This window comes from Felis catus, chromosome D1 (genome assembly GCF_018350175.1).
Source record: "Felis catus isolate Fca126 chromosome D1, F.catus_Fca126_mat1.0, whole genome shotgun sequence".
In the NCBI taxonomy this organism is placed as follows: Eukaryota; Metazoa; Chordata; class Mammalia; order Carnivora; family Felidae; genus Felis; species Felis catus.
The window spans coordinates 71,237,493-71,252,865 of NC_058377.1; the positions used below are offsets into that span (position 1 = coordinate 71,237,493).

The window sequence follows — 15,373 nt, forward strand, 5'->3', positions numbered from 1 at the left end:
TTCATGTTACAGAGAGGGTTCGAAAGGAATCAAGAGAGAGGCAGGAAATAGGATAAAGAAGAACCTGCAGTCTGTTAGGGTGAACTCCCAACTAGGGGTGTTCAGTGAGTCTGAGACACAAACTCCTGTGAGTCAACATAGTTTCAGAAGAAGGTTGTAAACCAGCACTGTAGGACAGGTGCAAATTTATTTTTCAGATTAGGGGAACAGAAATGCTCTTGGGCAGAGGTACTAAGACTAACCTTTGGGCAAACCTTCCTTCTCCTAATCTGGCATTCTAAAGTGGGTATGGTAGCCCTCAGTATCATATTACTTATAAGTGAGTTTAAACAACACCAACATTTTTTTTTATGCAGTTATCCCTGAGACCAATAAATAGTGATAGTAACAGGGAAAAGAGATCAGGGGTGAAGGCTGGCCAGTATGGAGCTATTTTGGGTCATCACTCATGATCAATTAACTTCTCTCCTTTTTCTCTTATTTTATATATCCTTATAATTTTCTACGTTTATAGTTTTCTAATATGAAAGACAGCAATTTTAGGATAGATTTGCAAAATTTGGAGGCCTCCTAAGTCCAAGTCTTTAATGATGGAAAATTAATAAGCACTATAATTCAAGCTAATGACTTACAGCTGTTTTCTGCATGAATAGACATAACTCTAATATAAGAGCCATTAGAGTAAATTGAATAACTTTAGTGTAGAGAGAATTTGGTTGTATACCATGTTTAATAAATCAAATACAGAGGTTACACTTGGAAAGCTGTTTCCCTTTATGAATCATGAAAAGGACCTAGGCTAGGAAGATTTCTGTGCTTCTAAGAAAAAGATGAAAGATACATGATCTGAAACTTCAGACTTTCAAAATTTCAAGGACAATGTTTTACTTAAACTTTAATGTTATGAGGCAAATTGGAGCACCTTGTTGGAAAATCTCCCAGTAGGTCTATGCCTGCCTAGTCTTCACACCCAGAGGTACACAATTACCTTTATTTACTCAGAGAGACCATCCCAATTCAAATAAATCAAATAATGACTTATATATTTACTGCGGGATAGCACATTATTTTCCAACACTAGTTACTGTTGTTTAGTAGATGTGTATCAACAACAAAATCATCCAGTATTTGTGGGAGCTCAGCAAATTTAAAAAGAGTGGTCGGGCTGACTAAACACAGAAAATTTCCCTCAATGAAATAGGAAATTCAGTTTAAACTTACCATGAATTGGTCATGGTCCCAGACATCAAATAGAAATAAATGTAAACTATCTCTTGGAGATTTAAACCCAGGCCAATAAAAATTCCTGTTGGTTAACTACCACTGAACACAAACTAAAAATTTTAAAAATCACAAAATACACATGGAAGAAGTCATCATAAGTGTCATCAGACTCTTATTTATGAAATCCATGAAATCAATTCATCAGATCATTAACTTTTTATCTTTTTTAATTCCTTTCTTATACATTCTTTTGGCATATTTTTTTTTTTTTTAAATTTTTTTTTCAACGTTTTTTATTTATTTTTGGGACAGAGAGAGACAGAGCATGAACGGGGGAGGGGCAGACAGAGAGGGAGACACAGAATCGGAAGCAGGCTCCAGGCTCTGAGCCATCAGCCCAGAGCCTGACGTGGGGCTCGAACTCACGGACCGCGAGATCGTGACCTGGCTGAAGTCGGACGCTTAACCGACTGCGCCACCCAGGCGCCCCACTTTTGGCATATTTTCCATGTCATTTTCTGTATAAATCTTCCTTATTATTTTCATTATTATATTCAATTTTATTTATGTATTATAAATTATTTAGCTAATTCCCTATTACTGGACATGGCTCCTACTCTGCCATCTTCCCATAACCCCCTCTTCCTCTTTGACTTAATATAGATACCAACCTCTTACCACAGGTTGCAAAGCCCTCTAAACCTAACCCAGTAATTCTCACTATTGATTGCAAGAACCAAATAAATGTGTGTGTGTGTGTGTGTGTGTGTGTGTGTGTGTGTGTGTGTATACATACATACTGAGGATCAGGCACCATCTTTAAGAGTCGAATTCTAGCCTCATATCTTTCCATTTTATCTTTTACTCTCTGTGCGCTAACTTTAATATTCTCTCCATTTCTTGAACATGTTTTGTAGCTGGGTGTGGTAGATATTTTGCAAATGGTAACTCTCTAGGAAGAAGAATCCCAATTTGCAAATTTTGCAAAATTTACACTGTGTAAATACTCCCAACATGTCTGGTTTCCAGCTACCAATGAGCTATCACTGTTGGGAAGAGATGCTAACAATGGCTTGCATGGGCTGAGATGAGCAGGCTCTATCTTGTCACTGATAACCATGCTTGTGCTCCTGGTCTCTATGTCTGAATACCCCTTAATTTCCCCACCTCCCACTACAACCTTTCAATCTTCAGATCTCTAATTAAAATTTCTCTCATAAGGGAACTCTTTCCATAGTTCTTGGCTAGGCTTTATCTTCCCTACATATACCTATGCTGCACTGTATTTTACTGTTAATAATCATATTTTATGTTAATGTTGATATCAATCTTCCCTGTTAATCCACCAATGAGTGCAGAGGCCATGTCTTTCCTGTTCATCTCTGTATCATTGCTGTATTAGTTGGAGCCTGCCATGGCACAACACATGGACTGGGTTGCTTAAATAATAGATGTTTGTTTTCTTACAGTTCTGTAGGCTGGAAATCTGAGCTCAAGGCGTTAGCATGGCCAGGTTTTTGAGGTCTCTTATGCTGGCTTGCAGATAGCCATCCCTTGTCCTTGTGTGCTCACATGGTAGATAAAGAAAGAGAAGGAGCAAACTCCGTAGTGACTCTTATAATGGCACTATGATGGTCCTACTCTCATATCCTTATCTAAATCTAATTACTGCTCAAAGGCCTTATCCATAAATACCATCACCTTGGGATTAGGGCTTTAACATATGAATTTGCAGCAGGCTGAATTATTTATTACTCTTGGGAGCTCAGCACCACCTCCTAGATTGCATATGCCCTGTAGACAGGCCTGGCATTCTTTGGCAGCTCCCCAGGTCTGGTGTATGTGACACTATTTCTGGTTTCCCTAGGGTTGTGTGGGTTTCCCTTTGCATTCCTGAGCCCAATCTTCAAGAAACTGAACGATGAATAGTCTTGGTGATGCTCCCTGATCTGGAATCAGCTGTTCTTCTTTTTGAGTCCTTAGTTCTGGCCCCTAAATATTCTACCATCTCCAGAAATCCAGTCATCAGTGATCAGGGACATAACTCTCTAGCAGAGCTGGTCTTACTTGCGAGGTTCTGAGATGGCATCTGGCTATTCGACAGGATCTGTTTGGCATCCAGCTGCCACCTGACAAGCTCATTTTTCTTCCAGTTTTAAATCTCCTGCCAACATTAATGGGTCGTTCAGTAACTTCCTATATCTGGATAGAAGACCAATAGTCTCATTTGCAGAATGGAAATAGTTGACTTGACCTGGATCCAATGTGATCAGTTCATTCAGGCTCATGTTACCTCTTACTTCCCCAGTTCCTTTGTTCATCTCACAGAGTCTTGTTTATTTTCAGAGATGTGATATATTATAAGGAAAGTTTTTTTTTTAATCTGGATTAGGTTAGACCATAGCCCTCCTGTGCCTACTCTAAGGATAGCATTTGTCACAATGGGTTCTAATTGCTTTTTTCCTACATGCCACAAACACTTAATCTACTGGACACTATGTTAAGTGTTACAGTGGAGAACAAAATGGATGCAGTTACTGTGTGAATGGAACTTTTAGTCTAAGGGGGTATAGACATTAATAAAATAATTATGCTAATAAGTGTGTAAACTACAACTGAAAGAGTGATCGGAGAGAAAGGTGTATGTACTCTTCGAATTAATATAACCTAGACTCAAGGGGTGGTCGTCTGTGAAGGCTTCCTTGAGGAAGCAATGCTTAGCCGAACTGAGAGAAGATTTGGAGTTAATTGAAAAGAGGGAAGATATGGGGACTCTGGAACATGGAAACAGCAGGTGGAAAAGCTCTGTGGTAGGAAGAAGGTGCACATTGTGACAAATTAGAAGAATGCCAATGTAACTAGAACTTAGAGTGAGAGGGAGAGCATAGTGAGAAATGAGAATGGAACAGTAGTAACTTGGTAGACTATATTAAGGGTTTTGTTGACTATCTTTATGAAGGCACAAAATTATACCTACAATCTTCCTAGATCTACAGATCAGCCAAGCTCTCCAGGAAGTCTAAAAGTGCCTCTTTATGGAAACAATCTTATTGTCCTGGCAAGCCTGAGTAGGAGAGATGAAACCCAGATTTATAGTTCTTGGCTCCAGGCCCTGCCAGAGATAAGCACAGGACCTTTGTTACCTCTATCCATCACTTACATGCAGCAGCTGCTACAGGAATATCCAGAAAAGTTTTTACCAAGAACAAATATCTGAGGATCTGGGGCACCTGGGTGGCTCAGTTGGTTAAACATCTGACTCTTGATTCCAGCTCAGGTCATGATCTCACGGTTCATGAGTTTGAGCCCTGCGTGAGCCTCAGTGCTGGTGGTATAGAGTCTGCTTGGGATTCTTTCTCCCTCTCTCTTGCTGTCTCTCTCAAAATAAATAAACTTAAAAAAAATCTCTGAGGAGCCAAATAATTGAAGAGCCTTACTCCCAACCCCAGAGATATTCTTGAGAATGAATAATCATCTAGGATGGATCCAGGTAATGAGATGGCTCTTAGAAAGTCAAGTCAAGTCAACCTAGGAACTTCAGAGTAAAGAAAATATGATGTGCTTTACATCCCCACAATTACTAACCATTCCTTCCTTCAGAGACGTGGTCTCAGTCATAGCAAATTCTACCTGGAGAGTTGGCCCAATGATGAATCTCTTGAGAACCAAGTGAAGCAGGAGAGCTGAGCAAGTGAATTCTCTGGAGGAATTTTCTAAGAGAGTGATCTAAAGATAGAATGAACTACCTCTGAAGATAGTGATATCCAAATTTCAAAAATAAGCTAGAAGACCATTTGGAGTGTTATAGAGGAGATTCACACATGTGGGTTGGTCTACATGAGCTTCTTCCCACCTTGAGAATCTTAGAGGCAGAAAGAATAATGTAAACAAGTAGCTATAGGATGGAGAGCGTTGAGAACTCAGAGAGAGATAAGAGGTGTTGGTAAAAATCATTCAATCATGAGAAAGAACAGAAGGACTTAGTTTTGTTTGGAGTAGCCTATGGCATTGCACATAATCTTACCTGGGCTTGGGAACCAGGGGAAAGAATTCTGGTATTGCATCCTTTCTGAAAACTGTGGTTTCCAACTTGAACTCAGGTCTCTATATCTAGCCACATGCCCTGAATATGATATCCAGATTTGGGGTTTGAAGTACAGTTATTGTGGTTTGAATGGATATTACTTATCCACAGCTGTGTAACAAATTACCTAAAAACTTAGCAGCTCAGAAGAACAAATATGTATTATCTCACACAGATTCTGAAGGTATGCTATCTGGGAGAGGCTCAGCTGGGTGGTGCTGGCTCAGGGTCTCTCTCGAGGTTGCAGTCCAGCTCTCGGCTGGATCTTGAATCATCTCTAGGCTCCCGTGGGGCCGAAGAAGCCATGTCTGAGCTCTCTCACTTGGTTGTTGACAGGCCTCCATTCCTTGACACATGGACCCCTCCACAGCCTGCTGTTGAATTGAGTGGCCTCATTTCATGGCATCTGGCTTCCCACGAAGGAGAGACTCAAGAGGGAGAGAAGTGTGAGCAGGTGAGTGAAATGGCGCTCCAAAAGGAAGCAGGACTTCTATCTAGAACACATTAAGATCTCTTACAGCTCAAGAAGATAATGTACTCAATTAAAAATGGGCAAAATAGTGGAACTGGAACTTCACAAAAGAAGGTAAACAAACGGCTAATACATACATGAAAAGATCCTTGATTATCACCAGTCATTAGGGGGGAAAATTAAAATCTATAATGAGGTACTGCTATAATGAGAATGGCTAAAATTAAAAAGGCTGAAAACATCAAGCCTTGTCAAGGGTGTGGGGAGCAAGGCAAATGATCATAAGTTTCTGCTGGGAGAGTAAAATGGCATGGTCATTTGTAAGCTGGCATAGTCTATTTAGTTTAAAACAGGCATTTACCATATAATTTCTAGCTAATTGTCCAAGAGAAATGACTTCAACTGTTCATGAAATACTTGTACATGAATATTCATAAGTGTCATGCATAACAGCTGAAACTGGAAATAATACATGTGTCCACCCAACAAATTGTGGTATATTATGGAATACTATTTAACTACCCACCCCAATCCTTGAGCCAATTAATATCCAATTAACACCCCAAATAGTTATATCTGATATATGCGGCAATATAAATAAATCTCCCAAACATTATGCTGAGTGAAAGAACCTAGATACAAGAGAGTACATACATATCTATCTGTAGAGAAATGAATTCAGAGAGATAGAAATCACATCAGTGACTGTGTGAGGCATAGGGATTTGGGGAATATTGGCTGCAGAATGACAGGAAAAACGTTCTGGGATGATGGAAACATTTATACCTCTTGTTGTGATAATTACATAGGTTTTATGGAATACTTTAGGTAAAACTCATGGAAATATAAATCATGTATATAATTTTATATTCTATAATTTCACCTTATGAAAGTTGATTTTAAAAGTAAGAAAAAGCTTATAATACATAAACTAAATATTTTTAGGAATACAAGGGATAATTCACAAAAATTAAATAATACTTGGAAACTTTATTGCCCTCTCTTTGTCTTTGCAAGATCAACTACCCAGGCAAAAATAATATATAAGAATATTATAATTATTTGCTTTAATTACATATCCATAGCTAGCTAACTACTTATATAAAAGTTGTTACCTCAGGAAATGTACTCTATTTTCTGTTATTTAAAACATTTGTAGGAAAGGATCACATCCTAGACCTGATAGAAAATCTTAAAATTTCCCAGGCAAAAATAGATCACTCTGTATCAAACCTCAATGCACAAAACCTGGAACTATATAAGTGAACGATAATTTTTAAAACTATTTAAAATTTTAAATTTCTCTACTAAATTACTTTTGAGCTAAAGGTAGATATCAAAAGGAAAATTAAAGACAATTTTAAGAGTGGCAACTTCACATCTCAGAACATGATGAATGGTTAAAGATGAAGTCAGAGAAAAACCTTACAGAGTTTCATTATTTATTTCTTCACTAAATAATATTTATTGAAGGGCTATATGTTATGCCCAGAATTCGTGATCCCCAAATAGCGCCAGGGAGCCGAGTCCGATGTAAAAGCAAAAGAGCCTTTATTCGAGCTAGCTCGAGCTCAAGCCCCTACCTGCACCGACACAGCGGTGGGATACCGGGGGGAGAGAGAGCTTCAAAGTTTCAAGAGAGTTTCAAAAGGACAAAGGTTTTATTGGGGCCTAGGGGCGGTTGGTGAGGTAATGGCTATGGCCTCAGCCGATTGGCTGGGGAAGGGTCCGAGTCCTGTTAGGCAGGTGAGGGGGCGGTTACTCAAGGGGAGGAGGTGTAGTCAAGGTGAAGGACACAGAACAAGATGGAGTCGGCCGGCGTAGGCCCGCCCTTTCATTCCCCCCCTTGTCATGTAGCTTACGGACCCAATCATGGGACCGGCTGCATTTATGGTGACAAGGGGAAAAGAGTTTGGAGGTTTACACAAAGTTCTGGGAAGCAAGTGTCCCTGGGGTGGCTCTGGGAGGTCTGATTAAGTATTGTCCCCGAGCTGGTGTCTATGATCTGCCAGGTGATGTTTGGGGGGGCATGGGGACTCCTGGCAGCATGAGCAATGACAAGCAGAGTTAACAGAGTTACCAATATTAGGTGGGTCAAATGTGCTGTAGCTTGAGCTTGAGCGGGTTGTGTTGGTCCCGACTGATGGCCCATCGCGTGACGAAGTCCTTCCGGATCGAGGAGGGGTCCGCTGGCCGAACGTGGGTGTGATGGACCCAGGTCGTGATGCCGTCTACTTTGAGAGCGGTGGGGGTTGTCAGCACCACGATGTAGGGTCCCTTACAGCGCGGCTCGAGGGTCTCTAGGTGGTGCCTCTTGACGTAGACCCAGTCTCCCGGCCTGTACTGATGAGGTGTTGGGGTCGGGCCAGCCTCGTAGATGGCACGGAGGCGCAGCCAAATGTCCTCGAGCGCCCTCTGGAGCCCTCTCAAGGAAAGAAAAAGTTCTTGATCTTTAAACTCAGCAATAAGTTCAGCTCGAAGGCTGGGAATAACAGGGGATGGACTGCCAAACATGATCTCGTAGGGAGTAAAACCCAGAGTGTAAGGAGTGTTTCTAACCCGGTAAAGGGCGTACGGTAGGAGAGTCACCCAGTCCCCGCCAGTCTCCATGGTTAATTTGGTAAGGGTCTCTTTTAGGGTTCTATTCATTCTTTCTACCTGTCCTGAGCTCTGGGGCCTGTAAGCACAATGTAATTTCCAGTTTGCCCCCACCGCCTTGGCTGCTGCCTGTGTTACCTGCGAGATAAAAGCTGTTCCATTGTCTGATCCTACCATGGCAGGAAAACCATACCTGGGTAAGATGTCTTCTAGTAGCTTCTTAGCCACCGTCTGAGCCGTTTCATGCTTGGTTGGGTATGCCTCCACCCAGCCAGAGAAGGTGTCTGTAAATACTAAAAGATATTTATAACCATACTTTCCTGGTTTGACTTCAGTGAAGTCGACTTCCCATTGGGCTCCCGGTCTGGTGCCTCTGAGCCTGGTTCCTTTTTTATTTGATGTGGCTCTCGCGTTGGTGAGTTGGCAGGTCTTGCAGGCAGATACAACTTGCTCTATTTTGGTGTCCTTTTGGTGAATCTTGATTCTGGCATGTCGGATTAAGTCTTTTAATTTTTGGGCCCCCATGTGAGTAGACCGATGCATGTGCTCTAATATTGAGACTCCGAGCCGGTCTGGCAGCACGAGCTCCTTGTTAGGTGTATACCACCATCCCTTTATCTCCTGGGCCATGGGGAGTTTCTTGATCCGCTGTAACTCCTCCTGGGAGTATTTGGGCTGGTCTGGTAAAACTGGGTCTCCCGGGTCCGGTAGTTATATGGTCATGGTGGGGACTGAAGTAAGGGCGACTGCCTTGGCTGCCTGGTCAGCCTTTCGATTACCTCTAGCTACTGAGTTATCAGCTTTTTGGTGCCCTTGGCAGTGGATAATGGCAAGCTTGGCAGGAAGCCATAAGGCCGTAAGCAGGTTAAGTATCTCCTGCTTATTTTTTATAGCCCGTCCTTCTGCTGTCAGTAACCCCCTCTCCTGATAAATTGCTCCATGAATATGAGCTGTGGCAAACGCATAACAGCTGTCTGTGTAGATGTTAGAGCCGTTTTCTAGCTCCCAGCATCAGCGCCTTGGTGAGGGCTATGAGCTCTGCTCGCTGGGCTGACGTTCCGGAGGGTAGAGCCTCCGCCCATATGGTGTCCGTTTCGGTGACCACCGCTGCACCTGCATACCTGTGTCCGTCTCGCACAAAGCTGCTGCCATCAGTAAACCAAGTAGCCTCGGCATCAGGGAGGGGCCGGTCAGTCAGGTCCGTCCGGAATCCATGTACTTGTTCCAGGATTCCCGCACAGTCATGTAATGGAGCACCTAGGTCAGGGTCGGGCAGCAGGGTTGCAGGATTGAGGGCTGCACTGGGGTGGAACCGCACTCGTGGAGGGTCGAGTAGGAGGTTCTGGTAATGAGTCACACGTGTGTTGCTCATCCATCTATCAGGAGGCTGTTTCAGGACCCCTTCAATGGCGTGTGGGGTCGTGATCCAGATCTCCTGTCCTGGGGTCAGCTTGTCTGCATCCTTGACTAGGAGTGCTGTCGCCACAATAATTCTTAGGCATGGCGGTCAGCCGGCAGCCATTGGGTCTAGTTTCTTAGACAGGTAAGCCACTGGGCAGTTCCAGGGGCCTAAGGCTTGAGTTAGAACCCCTTTTGCTATTCCCTTATGTTCATCTACAAAGAGGTGGAAGGGTTTCGTAATGTCTGGTAGGCCCAGGGCTGGGGCACTTAGGAGGGCCTTTTTTAACTGATTAAAGGCAATTTCTTCTTTTTCAGTCCATTTAAATGTTTTCCCCTCTTTGGTAGCTTCATATAGGGGCCTGGCAATCTCAGCTAAACCTGGAACCCAGAGGCGGCAGTAGCTGGCTGATCCTAGGAATTCCCTCACTTCTCTTCGGGAGGTGGGAGTAGGGATTTTTTTTTTTTAATTTTTTTTCAACGTTTATTTATTTTTGGGACAGAGAGAGACAGAGCATGAACAGGGGAGGGGCAGAGAGAGAGAGGGAGACACAGAATCAGAAACAGGCTCCAGGCTCTGAGCCATCAGCCCAGAGCCCGACGCAGGGCTTGAACCCACGGATCGCGAGATCGTGACCTGGCTGAAGTCAGACGCTCAACCGACTGCGCCACCCAGGCGCCCCGGGAGTAGGGATCTTTAGGACAGTTTCTTTTCTGGCATCTGATAACCGCCGCTGTCCGCCCTCCAGGATATATCCCAGGTAACTTACCCTCTCCCTGCATATCTGAGCCTTCTTCATGGATGCTTGGTACCCTAAGGCCCCCAGGGTAGCCAGCAGGTCCTGGGTCCCTCGCTCACAGTCTTTGGCCGGGTCGGCAGCAATCAAGATGCCATCTACGTACCGTAGAAGGGTGAGGCCAGGGTGCTCCCTTCTGTACTCACCCAGGTCCTCATGTAGTGCCTCGTCGAAGATGGTGGGTGAATTTTTGAATCCCTGAGGAAGCCGTGTCCAGGTGAGTTGCCCACTGTAGCCCTCCTCCGGATCATGCCACTCGAAGGCGAACAAGGGTTGGCTCTGGGGTGCCAGCGGCAGACTGAAGAAGGCGTCCTTTAAATCTAGTACAGTATACCAGACCCTGGAGGGCGCCAAGGAGCTCAAGAGAGTATATGGGTTGGGAACAGTTGGGTGTATGTCCGCGACCCTCTTGTTTACTTCCTGGAGGTCTTGTACAGGTCGGTAGTCATTTGTGTGAGGCTTTTTGACTGGCAGTAGGGGGGTGTTCCAGGCAGACTGGCAAGGAACTAGTACCCCTAGGCTTCGTAGTCTCCGGATGTGTGGCTGGATCCCCTTCCGGGCCTCCTGAGACATGGGGTATTGTTTGATCCTTACCAGACTCTCTCCTGGCTTGAGCTCTACCAGGACTGGGGTCCTGTGAGCGGCTAGTCCCATTCCCCCCGTCTCTGCCCAAACCGAGGGGAATTCTTGTAGCCATCTGTCTATATTATCCTCTCTCGGGAGCGCCTCCTGGTGGAGGCGGTATTCATCCTCCAGTTTCATGGTCAGTACCTGGATGGGGTGGCCCTTGCCATCGGTGACCTGAGGCCCCCCTTGTCTGAAAGTTATCTGAGCTCCAATCTTGGTCAGTAAGTCCCGTCCTAACAGCGGGTAGGGGCATTCTGGTATTACCATAAAGGAGTGGGATACCCGGCCCATTCCCAAATCTACTGTTCTTCGGGTAGTCCATGAATACTGGCTCATACCAGTTGCCCCTTGTACCCAGGACTTCTTGCTGGCTAGTTTTCCTTGTGGGGTGCGGAGGACCGAATGTTGTGCTCCGGTTGACAAGGAAGTCAACAGGGGTTCCCTCCACTTTAAGAGTTACCCTGGGTTCGGGGAGAAGGTCCGAACCCCGACTCCCCTAATCACTTAGTTCATCTAGCTCTAGGACTTCTACTCGATCAATCTTGCTTCCCTTCCCGCCAGCCCTTTTCGGACAATCTCAGGCCCAATGCCCTATCTCCTTGCAGTATGCGCACTGATCCTTCTGCAGCCTCTGCTTCCCCCCCTTGGTGGTTCCTTTACCTTTTCTTGGGTCGTCTGCCAGCTGCCAGAGACGGCGGTCTCATTCCTCGGGGGAGTCAGCAGTGGTAGCTAGTAGTATTCTGGCCAGTCTGCTTACTGCTGGCATCCGCCATGGCGCGAGCCTGCTTGTCCTCAGGAGGCTCCCGGTTATTATATACCTTTTAGGCTACCACCAGTAAGTCCTGCAGACTTTTTTCTCCTAGTCTATTTTCTGTAATTTTCTCCTAATGTCTATCGCCGATTGGTTTACAAAGGCCATGATAACAGCTGCCTTGCTTTCTGGAGCCTCTGGATCCATGGAGGTATAGGTACGGAATGCCTCCGTGATCCGTTCTAAAAAGGCAGCTGGAAATTCATCTTTTCCCTGTTGTACGTTTCGTACCTTGGCCAAATTGGTTGGCTTTCTAGCAGCCATTCGGAGACCCCCCCATTAGAGTCTGGCGGTAGACCCGGAGCCTCTCCTTACCTTCTGCCGTGTTGAAATCCCACTGGGGCCGAGTTAAGGGGAGGCTCTATCTGAGCCTGGTGGGTGGTGGGATTCCCGTCTGTGCCCGGAACTAGTTTTCGGGCCCCATTGAGGATTCTTTCTCTTTCTTCAGTCGTGAACAGGACCTGCAAAAGCTGCTGGCAATCGTCCCACGTGGGCTGATGGGTAAAAAGAACAGAGTCTAATAAATCAATAAGCCCTGCCGGTTTCTCGGAAAACTTAGGATTCTGAGCTTTCCAATTGTAGACGTCACTAGTGGCGAAAGGCCAATAGTGATGGGGCTGATTCCCCTCCGCGTCTGGGGGTCCGGTGGCTCGCAGGGGCGGAATAGTGGAGTTGGCGGCGGAGGCGGATTGCTCCCTCTGAGCCCTTTGTCTGGTAAAGGGCGGGCTTCCCACTGGAGCGGTTCCGCCTCCCGCTCTTGGAACAGCGTCTGCCTCCCCCGGAGGGGGAGGATGGTGTTCTTCCGGCACCCTAGAGGGGTTATACGGGGGAGGAAAAATTAATTCTTCTTCATTACCCCCCTGTAAGACAGGGTAGAGGGGTGCTGAAGGCTGGATAAGACTTTTCTTCTTTGTCCCCTGCAAAGCAAGAATGGGTTTTGGCTCTGGAGGGAGCGGGGCTAGGAAGGGCTTAAGCCAAGAGGGTGGGTCTTCTACAAGGTCCTGCCGAGTGATAATGTAAGGGAGCTGATCAAGATGACCCGTCTTAGGCCGAGAGATGATACTCCTGACTTGGTGGATGGTAGGGAGGTCAAAGGTCCCCTCTGGTGGCCATCTGACATTGAAAGTTGGCCACTTGCTAGAACAAAAAAACTGCCACCGGCCCTTTCGGACTTCCACACTGAGGTTGTTAGCTCTTCCCCTCACATCCTTAAAGTGATCAATCATAATACTTAGAGGAGTAGTCTGAGTCTGTCCCATAACGTCAGTCCAGTAAGTCCACAGAACAAAACAGAGAAACACAAAAACAGACAAACAGAGGGCCCCTAGAAAGTCTTCCAACTCCATGGAAGCAAAACTGAAAGCTAGCTTAGACCTTTGAGGGGATTCCACGTCCCTCCAAAAGCGATGAGGGGATTCCACGTCCCTCCAAATACGACGGCCTCACGCCGACCAGCGGGAGCGACCCGCCTCGTCTCAGACCTTTGAGGGGATTCCACGTCCCTCCAGAAGGGAGAATCGGAGCGTCTTCCGAAACTCCCGGCCTGTGGTCCTCCAGTGCGTCCACTTAGACCGCGTCGGGCACTACCAGAATTAAATGAGCTCACACAGAAAAGACAGAACAAAGAGACAGACACTAACCGTGGCCAGTCAGGCTCTCTGGGTCGGGGGTCCCTCGAGGGTCTTGGGGATCCCGGGCCAAGCCCCCAAATGTTATGCCCAGAATTCGTGATCCCCAAATACTGCCAGGGAGCCGAGTCCGATGTAAAAGCAAAAGAGCCTAGCTCGAATAAAAGCTTTTTTGCTTTTACATCGGACTCGGCTCCCTGGCGGTATTTGGGGATCACGAATTCTGGGCATAACACTATACTGTTCTAGAATTTTTTTTATGCTCCAGGGATATAGATTTAAAAAATTTTTAACTTCCTTCATAGAGTTACATGCTAGTGGAAGACAGTGAACAACTCCACCCGCCCCCCCCCAAATATGTATAATATCTCATATAATGATAAGTTCTTTGGGTAAAATAAGGCTGAATAAAGAGGATGGAGAGTGTTCAGGAAGGAATGCTATTTTGTACAGTGGTCAGGGAAGCCATCTCTGAGAAGGTGATGTTTCAGCAGAGTTCTGCAGGAAGGGAGAGAGTCAGTCATGCAGACTTTGGGGGAAGAGCATTGCAGGCAGAGCAAACAGTAAGTTCAAAGGCCCTCAGGAAGCTGGGAGTGGAGCAGGCAGTGGGTTAGTTGGCAGGTAGGGAGATCAGAGAAATGATATGGGGTCGGATCACGCAGTACCTCTTGGGCTACTGTAGGATTCTGACTTTTATTCTGAGTGAGATGGGGAGACTGGAAGGTTTTAACCAGGGGATAGACACAATGTGACTTACATGTTAAAAAGATCACTCCAGAATTGTCTATATAAAGAGGATAGAAACAGGGAGATCAGTTGGGAGATTGTTGTTACAGTTCATGTAAAACATAATGGAGACTTGGATCAGGAAGGAGTCAGTGGGGGTGGGAAGAAGTGGTTAAATACAAGTAATCAAGACAAAATATATGCAGTTTAACTTAATAATTCAACTCAGAAATCAAGGAAGAGACCTGCTCAACAAACTTTTCAACAATTATTTGGGAGAAGGGAATTGAGTGGTCAGCAAAGAAATTAGTGAATTAAAAACAAGGAAATGGTAGAATTGGAAAATATTAAATCTCAGTCTTGAAAATTTCAATTAAATAGAAATTTCTGGTAAAGTAAGTGAGGGAAAGGAAAAGGGAAAATACAGATACACCGCATCCAGAATGAGAAGAAAAATATAATGTCAAATGTGAAGATTTTAAATTATAATAAAAAAGTACAATTTGCTAATATATGCAAAGAAATTTAAATAACAAATTTCATGAAGATACATGTAAATCAAGGATAGATAGAATAACAATAGAATAGAATAACCACAGCAGAATTTAAAAACCTTAAGAACTCTGAGAAAACTTAAAACCTAAAGGAACTCTGTAAGAAGGTTTTACAGGTGAATTATATAAAACTTAAAGCTCAGATAATTTTCATACTCCTTACATTAACCTAAAGCATTAAAAGTTCAAAAGCTTGCAAACTCATTTGATGACATTAGCATAGCCCCAATATTAAGCTTAACAATGGTGGTACAAAATCCTTAATAAATCATAAGCGCATTGAATTTGCAAGTGTATTTTAATACATATCCTCTCACCTAGTAGAGTTCATGAAGAAGCAATGTAATGATTTAAGACACCTGACTATGGAGCCAGATAGCCTAGGAACAGGTTTGCATCTTGATATGGATCTGCTATCTGTGTGGCTTTGGTCAACCTGCTTCATGTCCTATAT

General features: G+C 44.6%; 1 protein-coding gene across 2 annotated transcripts in view; it reads left to right on the top strand.

Annotated features, from left to right (window-relative positions):
* CALCB (calcitonin related polypeptide beta) overlaps positions 1–15,373 on the top strand; it is a 170,834-nt gene that overhangs the window by 38,574 nt on the left and 116,887 nt on the right. For both annotated transcript variants that reach the window (XM_045039002.1, XM_045039003.1), the window contains exon 3: positions 5,645–5,762. The gene's annotated coding sequence lies outside the window, so the exon portion shown is untranslated. The remainder of the gene's footprint in view (positions 1–5,644; positions 5,763–15,373) is intronic.